General features: G+C 46.5%; 1 protein-coding gene across 1 annotated transcript in view; it reads left to right on the top strand.

Annotated features, from left to right (window-relative positions):
* Window positions 1–220: 220 nt before the first annotated feature.
* T265_07815 (hypothetical protein) overlaps window positions 221–9,327 on the top strand; it is a gene marked incomplete at both ends in the record, with an annotated part of 41,654 nt that continues 32,547 nt past the window's right edge. The window contains 3 exons of the mRNA XM_009173444.1: window positions 221–630; window positions 2,060–2,207; window positions 4,773–4,884. The remainder of the gene's footprint in view (window positions 631–2,059; window positions 2,208–4,772; window positions 4,885–9,327) is intronic.

Here is a 9,327-nt window from a genome sequence, read left to right as displayed (position 1 = left end):
AATGCTTTTCCCGGTTGTTCTGATTGGTTGACAGTCTTGTTTGCAAGCCTCAAATCTGGCGTCGGTCCGTTACGGTGACTGGGAGTGCTCTAGTAACTGCACGCAGTCCGAACTATCCTATAGCACTGTTGACCACCAGCGTGCAACTCGTGACGCTCAGTGTTCAGCTCATGGTCCTGTCCAATGTAATGGCTTGTTTTCTTCTTATAGATGATCTATTCCGGCCGTTTAGAGATCCATGGCACCGTTGGTGTTCAGTGTTAAGATTCACTTGGTACAACTATGTGCCTTCCCGCATTTGTTTCTCTTGTACTTCTGGCACTGAAGTTGCATCCTGGTTACGCTGCTTCCCCGTGTCTCAGTTCTTCTGGTAAGAATCCCTTGTTGCTTCCCTCTGTGATGTCCATGCATTTTAGAAATTTTAACATGGAACCGGCATTTATATTTCGACAAAAAACCGTTTACACTGAAACTTGCGGCCACAGACGACCCGGTGCATCAACTTGTCAATCACATCTTTGCTATTCTCGCGCGTGAGCGCCTGGGCTATCAAAATGTTGAGTTCGTGCATTTGGAAGAGGACGATGATATTGCACGAACGATAGACGGCCTTAAGCCCAGTGATAAAAGGTAAAGCTTATTTTTTTGTTCAGATCTGGTCTCATCTCGAAAGTTCAGTCGAATGCTTTATTTCACTAGGATTCATTAGATGAATCTAGAATAATCGTATACGTGATCTTTTGATTAAAGCTTGCATGTTGTACTAGACCAGATCAAGCACTGCCGGTGGGTTTGGACAGCCTCAGTTTTGACCGGCTTATTCAGGTGCGATATTCCATAATCTTTTTCGACAGTATGACATCAGTGTTCAACACTGATGCTTTGCTGCCGTTCGCTACATTCCAACTATTCACCCTTATTCAGTTGGTCAGCTTAATAAGTCCACAGCTGGTTAAAACCAATGTTTTCATCATGAAGTACAATCATGGTAAACTGAATTAGTTCATTTCTTGTAGGTTTTGTTTGTCTGTCTAGATTCTGTAGTTCTACCCTTTGCTTCCCTCCTTGAAGTAGTGATATATGTCAGGGCAGACAAGATGTATTGGCGAACAGAGATAGTGCGGCAAATACAATAGATAACCATAGCCCAACTGCGATATAAGGAACTCAGTTGGGCAGCAGAACTGTATTGATCGAACGTCGGCCTTGTGGAGACCCAGCACATCATAATCTGTACATGGTAGACTGGATTTCCAAAGAGCCTTCTCAGACGAGATCGATTCAGTTCGGTTTTCCAGCCCTGAATCGCATTTCAGTGTACGTTGATTTTAGATGCTATCCTTAGGAGGATAACGACAGTATAACTGAACATTCCCTGTACTCGATAAAGTGAAGAAAGACATGGAGTAGGTGTAAATGGATACAACAGCGCTGCTGACCACTTGGGTTGCTGCATCGCTGAGGATACCCAACTTTTGCAGGGTTAGATATACCATACTCTCATATCCCGGGTGACATTACCCAATATACTATCCCGAGTTGTCGTTGACAAGCAGTCAGCTGACGTCAAAATCACTAACCTTATTGCTCTTGGTATGATCTTTATCAGGTGGTATGCCCCACTCCGCTTGATTGCCAATACCACAAGAGAAGCTGTCCAAGCTAGCCATTCTCTTCCTTTTACTTCAGTTCTTTAACCACGCACCCACCCATGGTAACTCTCCATTGCAGAGCTGAACTATAAAACTTTTTGCCCAAGAATAACCCGTCTATTGAACTCCATATAAAGTTTCACCTTAGGCTTTTATTGCCTCCGATTCTTGGGACGCCAAACTAACGTCTAGCTCCGCAACACGCCGTGACGCCTACCTTCCCGTGCTGTTCTTTATCATTCTACTGTTTTTGTGAAATATGTCTGACTATAGGCTCTCTTCCCTTTACGGTCCACTTCTACGTGTGATAAGATGCCTTATTCTTTATTCCATTCCCGACGAGACGAATTTTGTGGGATGGTCGAATTCGTCAAAACCACCACTCGTTTTCACATCCTCCTTTTCAGTCATACCTCTTTGCCGAATGTACACTTGAATCTACTCCTGTGGCTTCCCAGTGGAATCGATATCAACCACTGGGCACCACCGTCAACCATCACTGATCACGGTCCCCTTGGGCCTACGCGTCAGTGGGAATTGAGATCTCAGTCCGAGGTGAGTGCTCGTCAGTGCCTTCAGTCACTTTTCGCATGCGATAAGGCATGTCTCAAATTCTTGACCGTATCTTTATGATTAAGACTCACAGCACGTTACGTCATATTTTTTTAAACTCATACATTCCAGTCCAAAGTTAGTGGTTTTGGATTTGAATATCTCGTTTTCAGTTGAATTTGCTGATATCATTCTTACCATTACAGTGAAGCACCCCAATCAGCGGTGCTTACGGAGAACTAATGAGGTTTTCCAAAGTACACTCTGTCCACAGAACTGTGGCGTCACGTAAACAGTCTCGCCAGTCAATACCTTCAGGCTTCCACACAAAAGGTTCCATCTCGACCTTCCACATATGATCTCACTGTTTGGAGCTCGGCATCCAAACGACCGTCCCATCGTCCATGCACCACAAAAGCCAGTTGGAAATATAAGAAATATTGCAGCGCGGCCCTTCTTCAACCTATGAGCCAGCAAATGGATAAAATTGGCGACTATATGGTCGCTCGAGTACGTGCGTATACGGATTGCGTAATGAGATCCGAGCCGAGTTCGGCCCGAAATCCACCCTTGAATACGCATGATTCTTACTCGAAGCCGGAGCTTTTGTTCACAGTACAACCCAGCCAGCCTCATCCAAACATTAAATCTCTGATAGTTCCATGGCTTTGCTGGAGACCCGGTGACAGATTCATTCGAGGCGCAACTGTAACTCGGCCCGACGTCAGGTGAAACTGAGTACCCGTGCAGACCGAAAAGCTTGATGGACCCCAACTGCCGAAGAGGTGGAAGGTGCGAATAATATCGGAAACTTCCGCAGACTGTTCCACTTGATTCGTTTGACTGGTGCTTGTCATTAAAGCTATCAGTGACCGCGATGACCATCTGACACTTGGAAAGGGATAGCCTTGGGAAAAATACTTCGAACAGCAATTTATTAGGCCACCTGCTCCCTCAAATGCGGAATACCGGCCTTCAACAGAAAGATGTACTATGAAGTCCCCTTTAGTCTTAGAATAATCATACTCGACAGCATGGCGTCAGTGTTCAACATCGATGTTTCGCTGCCGTACAGCCATGATTTATTTGAAAGCCTTATTGTCAAGAAAATGGTAAAGGGACTTTGTGCTAGCTTATCACAATCATTCCCAGATGCCTGCAACTCCAGACATTCACTTAGGAAATCTGGATGGAAACTGACAACAAGAACGCCACTGACATCGGTAGGCAGCCATTTCTCTTAGTGTTTCCAACTAGGTGCAGTGAGGATCACGTGGTCCCCATCCTGGAAGGCGAGTAGCCCCAACTACACCCAAACGTTTCGTGATTTTTTTCCATAGCCCTCTGCCAAGTTAGGGGTCGGCCACCTCTGCTTCCGCCACTCTGAGTTGAGCATGGAAAACAGCACTCTCTTCGGAAAACGATGATTCGACATACGCAACACATGTCCCAACCAACGCAGTTTCTGGTGCTGGACACATTCTCCAATGGAAATACCCGTTGCACAACGGGAAACTCGCTTTCTAGATGCCCCATTATGGATGCGCCGACACTAATCCCCACGAGCTATAGTTCTGAGATAACGATTGTCGAACACCTGAAGACATCTCAGTTTTGCTACTCGAACAGGCGTATTCTCACAGCCATACAACAAAACAGTTCGGACTGTAGCTTGATACACACGTCCCCTGAGATTCAGAGATACACCACTTTGAAGGGTCCTTAGAATTGTGCCTTGGAAGTGTCCGAATGTATATTCATACTCAAGCGTCATCGTTCCTCTGGTCCTGGCTACATCCCATCCGTTCTTTTCAAGGATGAAGGTGAATTTCTCATCTAGTGCCTGTCTACCGTCTGCGTGTACTCCTCTATCTAGGAAACTTCCCCCGACAACTGTGCTGAATCTGTAATGGTGCCCATTTTCAAATAGGGTACTCTCAGTGAATGCAGTAACCGCAGAGGCGTCAGTTTGACTCCCGTTGTAACAAGGCACCACTGATTCTTTATCATCTTACGGCGGCACGCGAAACATTGACCGATGAGCGTCAAATGAGGTTGCGACTGAGTAGAGGCTGCGTCGACCACATCTTCACACACCGTCAGGTATTAGGGAAAAGCCATGGTGCGCTCGATCCCTTCGATCGGTCACTTCTGTTAGCCACACTTGTTCAGCAGATGTTGCCCCAGAATATGGTCCCTCTATTCACATACTCCTGAGCGTGTGCGTGTGGTGAAACCTTTAAACGCTTTCTTACGAACTGTGGGATCCACTCCCTCCTAGTTTTGAGTCATATCCTTTCTTAGGGTTGTTGGGCTTCCCCTAACGCGTATTAGGAAGATTCCGAAAACGTTTCACGTTTTTTTTTACTTCTTATGTATATATCGGCGTGAATCCAACTCATTTCCCGATGCAACGATGTCAGCCACATTTGAACCAGTGCTAATCAATCAGAAATCGACAAATTTCTTTACTGTAGACTGAATAATGACGTTAGCTGAATTTTTCGCAAACGACTGAAGAGTGATGCACGCTGAAACAGAATAAAAAATCCCCCCCCCCCCCTGTAGTTTTCCGGGTCATCGCGATCCAAGAAAAACACCTGGTCTTTCAAATTTGAGAATTCATGTTCAGAAAACCCGTCTGCATACTTCGAACGAATTTCTGCCCTTATTGATCGAGGTGAGTTTTCTCGCTCCACGTTTATTTGTCTACCCAAATAGACTGATGTATCGATTAACTGGCCGGATGTTTTTTTCTCTTACACGCTTTCTTTGTTGGCTAAGTTTAGACCATGTCATTTGTAATGTGTTCAGTTGGAGCATCATAACACAATGCCAAGAATCATGATGCGATCGCTTGCAGTTGCTGTAAGTTGATGTTGAGTGTCAGGTCTGATTTACTTTAGTCACTTTGGGCGCATACAAATGTCCTATTGATTGTATGCAAGTTTGTCGTGAACAAGCATCCTTTTTGGCTTCATCGAACAACCTGTACGTTGATTCCAGCCGTAGTACAATCATGTCCCGACCACTGTCCATATGTTACAAGTAATCGGTTGCTTTGATGGTGTCCTCGATAGTGGACAGGCCCTGGACTCGGCTTCATCAGTGAGTGTGCGCACCATTAGGTGCATTTTCACACCTGTCGCTACAAGAACTCATGAACACTGTGCACCTTTCATCTTAAAACAGCTGTTTTCGTCTGGAATCCATGCGGATTTCAGGGCCGTCCATTCTGATACCGGACCGATAGATAGGAATATGCCAGCAAGACAGTCAGGTGTTCGTTATTGATTCATGAGAATCGCCTGAATTAGTCGCAGACTGAATGATGAGGGGTTGCAAATAACGATCCTGTGTAAGGATCGACAACGGTTGCTCAGTCTGAATCCCACACACGGGGCGCCATACATGAGTCCGGAACGCAAGGGTTCGAGATAGATCAGTGGTTACGGTGCAAACTGGTCGGACCCCCCTCCCCCGGCATCCGGACTGCTGTTGTCTCCGTTTGGGCAACTTAGCGGTATCTCGGCCCTCATACTTCCCTTCGATTGCGTGGCAGCCAGGCCGTCATTTCTTAGTGCTTCAGCAGACCTCCGAAATGCCGAAAGCAAGAAATTGCACGCAGTACCGACTTGCAGACCTCCGAAATGCCGAAAGCAAGAAATTGAACGCAGTACCGACCTAGGCACCTGAGACACCCAGGACCACTGTGAGGCTGTTCAGCTCCTGAAGTAGACCGAGAGTGCGAGAAGCGAAGCAGTGGATAAAACCAAGTCTGCATTCTTAGTGGGTAAGGTCGTTTTGCTCTGAACTGTTTACCACTATCGGTGACTTGCTCATACTCACCAGTCTCACATCGGCTTATTGAGACCGAAATCTTATGAAAACTGATTTTACGTCAAAATGGAAGGTCTCGTGTATGTTCCAGTTCCAAACTGCTTCACAAAGTTTTCACAGCCCCTGTACAATGCGCTAGAAGTTAGGGGAATACCAAGGCCCAACTTACCTCCAAAGTTACGACCTTTCAGACTGGTTTACAAAGTTGGGGTCGCAGGTCGCATCATGAACACGGTCTGAAGATCTTGGTTGAGGTAACATGCGTGGTGATGGATACCACATAAACGCCAAGTAGACCTCTGTTTGGCCTCCGAGAATGCTATTCGAGCAGAAGCGAGTGACGTGTCCGGTGGCTTGACCAGTAAACATGTGGGGATTAAGTTGTACTTCCAGCATCTTTTATTGAGTACGCAGTTGGTGGTTCTCCCAGTTTGCCTGCGACCATGCCCGTCGAACATAGTCCCTTGACAATTGGTGAACACATGGTTTGTGGATGTTTTGAATCAATTGGAGAAAGTTTGCAACCGATTGAGAAGTACTCTTTTCAGAATGGCTCGGCACACTAGATCAGTGTTAAAGGTCGGTCAAATGATCAATCAAACTGCGTTTCGCCCTGGCCGAGGATGCATCAACCATATCTTTACGTTGAAACGAATTCTTGAACAGTGCCACTCCTTCAGACATTCCACAGCGATTGCTTTTTTTGATCTGAAAGATGCTTTTCATTTTGTCAACCGTCCAGCTTTTGCAGTGTCTGGCGATCGAAGGTGTCCCTTCCAAATTTCTCTCCTTTATGGGACACTGTATGCGAACTCTTGTGGGCGCGTGCGAGTATACGGAAAGCTTTCGCCTGAGTTCACCACGTCCAGTGGTGTAAGACAAAGCTGCCCTCTCTTCACCTTTCCCTTCAACTTGGATATTGATGTGCTGCTTGAAATTTCTGTGCCTCGAGAGTCGAAATGCTCCCAGGACGTTCGCTCATAGACGTTGAGTATGCGGACGATATTGTTCTCCTTGGTTCAGATCCTTCAAAAATGCAAATCATTCAAAACAACCTAAATAACACTGCCGCGTGCACTTCGTACCTGCAAAGTGTAAAGTGCCGCTACAGGACTGGGTGGGATCAAACCCACACCTCGTGCTTGGGTGTGAGCCAATCGACTTTGTAGATAAATTTGTTTACCTAAGCAGCTGTATAAGTCTTGGTGGACTGGCTAGAGATAAGATTACTTCTCAGGGCGCCGACGTAACGTCAGTTTGTCTCTCAAGGGTAGGGTTTACACTGCGGCAGTGCGATCCACACTGCCTTATGGATCAGAGACGTGGCTCCTACGCGCAAGGGATATACGGAAGATGTCAGCATTCGAGCACACTAGATCAGTGTTAAAGGTCGGTCAAATGATCAATCAAACTGCGTTTCGCCCTGGTCGAGGATGCATCAACCATATCTTTACGTGCCACTCCTTCAGACATTCCACAGCGATTGCTTTTTTTGATCTGAAAGATGCTTTTCATTTTGTCAACCGTCCAGCTTTTGCAGTGTCTGGCGATCGAAGGTGTCCCTTCCAAATTTCTCTCCTTTATGGGACATTGTATGCGAACTCTTGTGGGCGCGTGCGAGTATACGGAAAGCTTTCGCCTGAGTTCACCACGTCCAGTGGTGTAAGACAAAGCTGCCCTCTCTCACCTTTCCTCTTCAACTTGGATATTGATGTGCTGCTTGAAATTTCTGTGCCTCGAGAGTCGAAATGCTCCCAGGACGTTCGCTCATAGACGTTGAGTATGCGGACGATATTGTTCTCCTTGGTTCAGATCCTTCAAAAATGCAAATCATTCGAAACAACCTAAATAACACTGCCGCGTGCACTTCGTACCTGCAAAGTGTAAAGTGCCGCTACAGGACTGGGTGGGATCAAACCCACACCTCGTGCTTGGGTGTGAGCCAATCGACGTTGTAGATAAATTTGTTTACCTAAGCAGCTGTGTATGTCTTGGTGGACTGGCTAGAGATAAGATTACTTCTCAGGGCGCCGACGTAACGTCAGTTTGTCTCTCAAGGGTAGAGTTTACACTGCGGCAGTGCGATCCACACTGCTTTATGGATCAGAGACGTGGCTCCTACGCGCAGGGGATATACGGAAGATGTCAGCGTTCGATCATCGGTGTTTTCGAAGTATTGGTAGGGTATGGTGGGAACATCCGATCAGCGATGCCGAATTACGCTAGATGGTTTTAGGAAGAAGGAACTCTCCCGCGACAGATGAATCACTCACACTTCATAGGTTACGTTGGTTGGGGCATGTACTCCGTATGCCAGAATACCACCCGCTTCGCAAAGCTCTTTTCGTCCATCTATGTGCTGAGTGGAAGCGACCGNGAAGCTCTTTTCGTCCATCCATGTGCTGAGTGGAAGCGACCGAGCGGTGGACAGTGTATGACCTGGCAACGAATTGCGAAAATACTGACCCGTAAACGGAGTCGGGTCGACAGCTGCCACCTCCCTGGATGAGGACCCCGGGACTCAACTCACCAATGGTAAATGAAACTTACAGAAATGGTCCAGTCGCACAGTCTTTGGGGTCCATGCATCAAAGCTATCTCGGCTTCATGCGTAGCTATCCGATTCCCCAACTAACCAAACATGCCATCGCCTTCAGGGCTTCGCCGTATCTCCCTCCCGCCCGCTTTCTGATGATCCCAGCTACAACTACTGGAACCACACTGTCTCTGTTACACGGTCTATAGCTGATAAATTGAATTGAATTAAATGTTGTTACCAAGTCAATAGCCCACGAAACTTCAAACCCATTTAGGTATTTGCAATCACACAGCGAACTGGAATAAGTCACACCCCACACGGTTCTTTGCAATCACCTGGGTTCCTCATGGTAACACGGAAACCGCATAACTCGTTTTTCAGTTTAGGCACAGTGAGCGTATGTAAATAACAGGAACTATCTCCTTTGGGGTCCATGCATCAAAGCTATCTCGGCTTCATGCGTAGCTATCCGATTCCCCAACTAACCAAACATGCCATCACCTTCAGGGCTTCGCCGTATCTCCCGCACTCCCGCTTTCTGATGATCCCAGCTACAACTACTGGAACCACACTGTCTCTGTTACACGGTCTATAGCTGATAAATTGAATTGAATTAAATGTTGTTACCAAGTCAATAGCCCACAAAACTTCAAACCCATTTAGGTATTTGCAATCACACAGCGAACTGGAATAAGTCACACCCCACACGGTTCTTTGCAATCACCTGGGTTCCTCATGGTAACA

This window comes from Opisthorchis viverrini (assembly GCF_000715545.1).
Source record: "Opisthorchis viverrini unplaced genomic scaffold opera_v5_186, whole genome shotgun sequence".
Classification (NCBI taxonomy): domain Eukaryota; kingdom Metazoa; phylum Platyhelminthes; class Trematoda; order Opisthorchiida; family Opisthorchiidae; genus Opisthorchis; species Opisthorchis viverrini.
The sequence above is the reverse complement of the archived record's forward strand: the minus strand, read 5'-3'. Positions and strand labels throughout refer to the sequence as shown.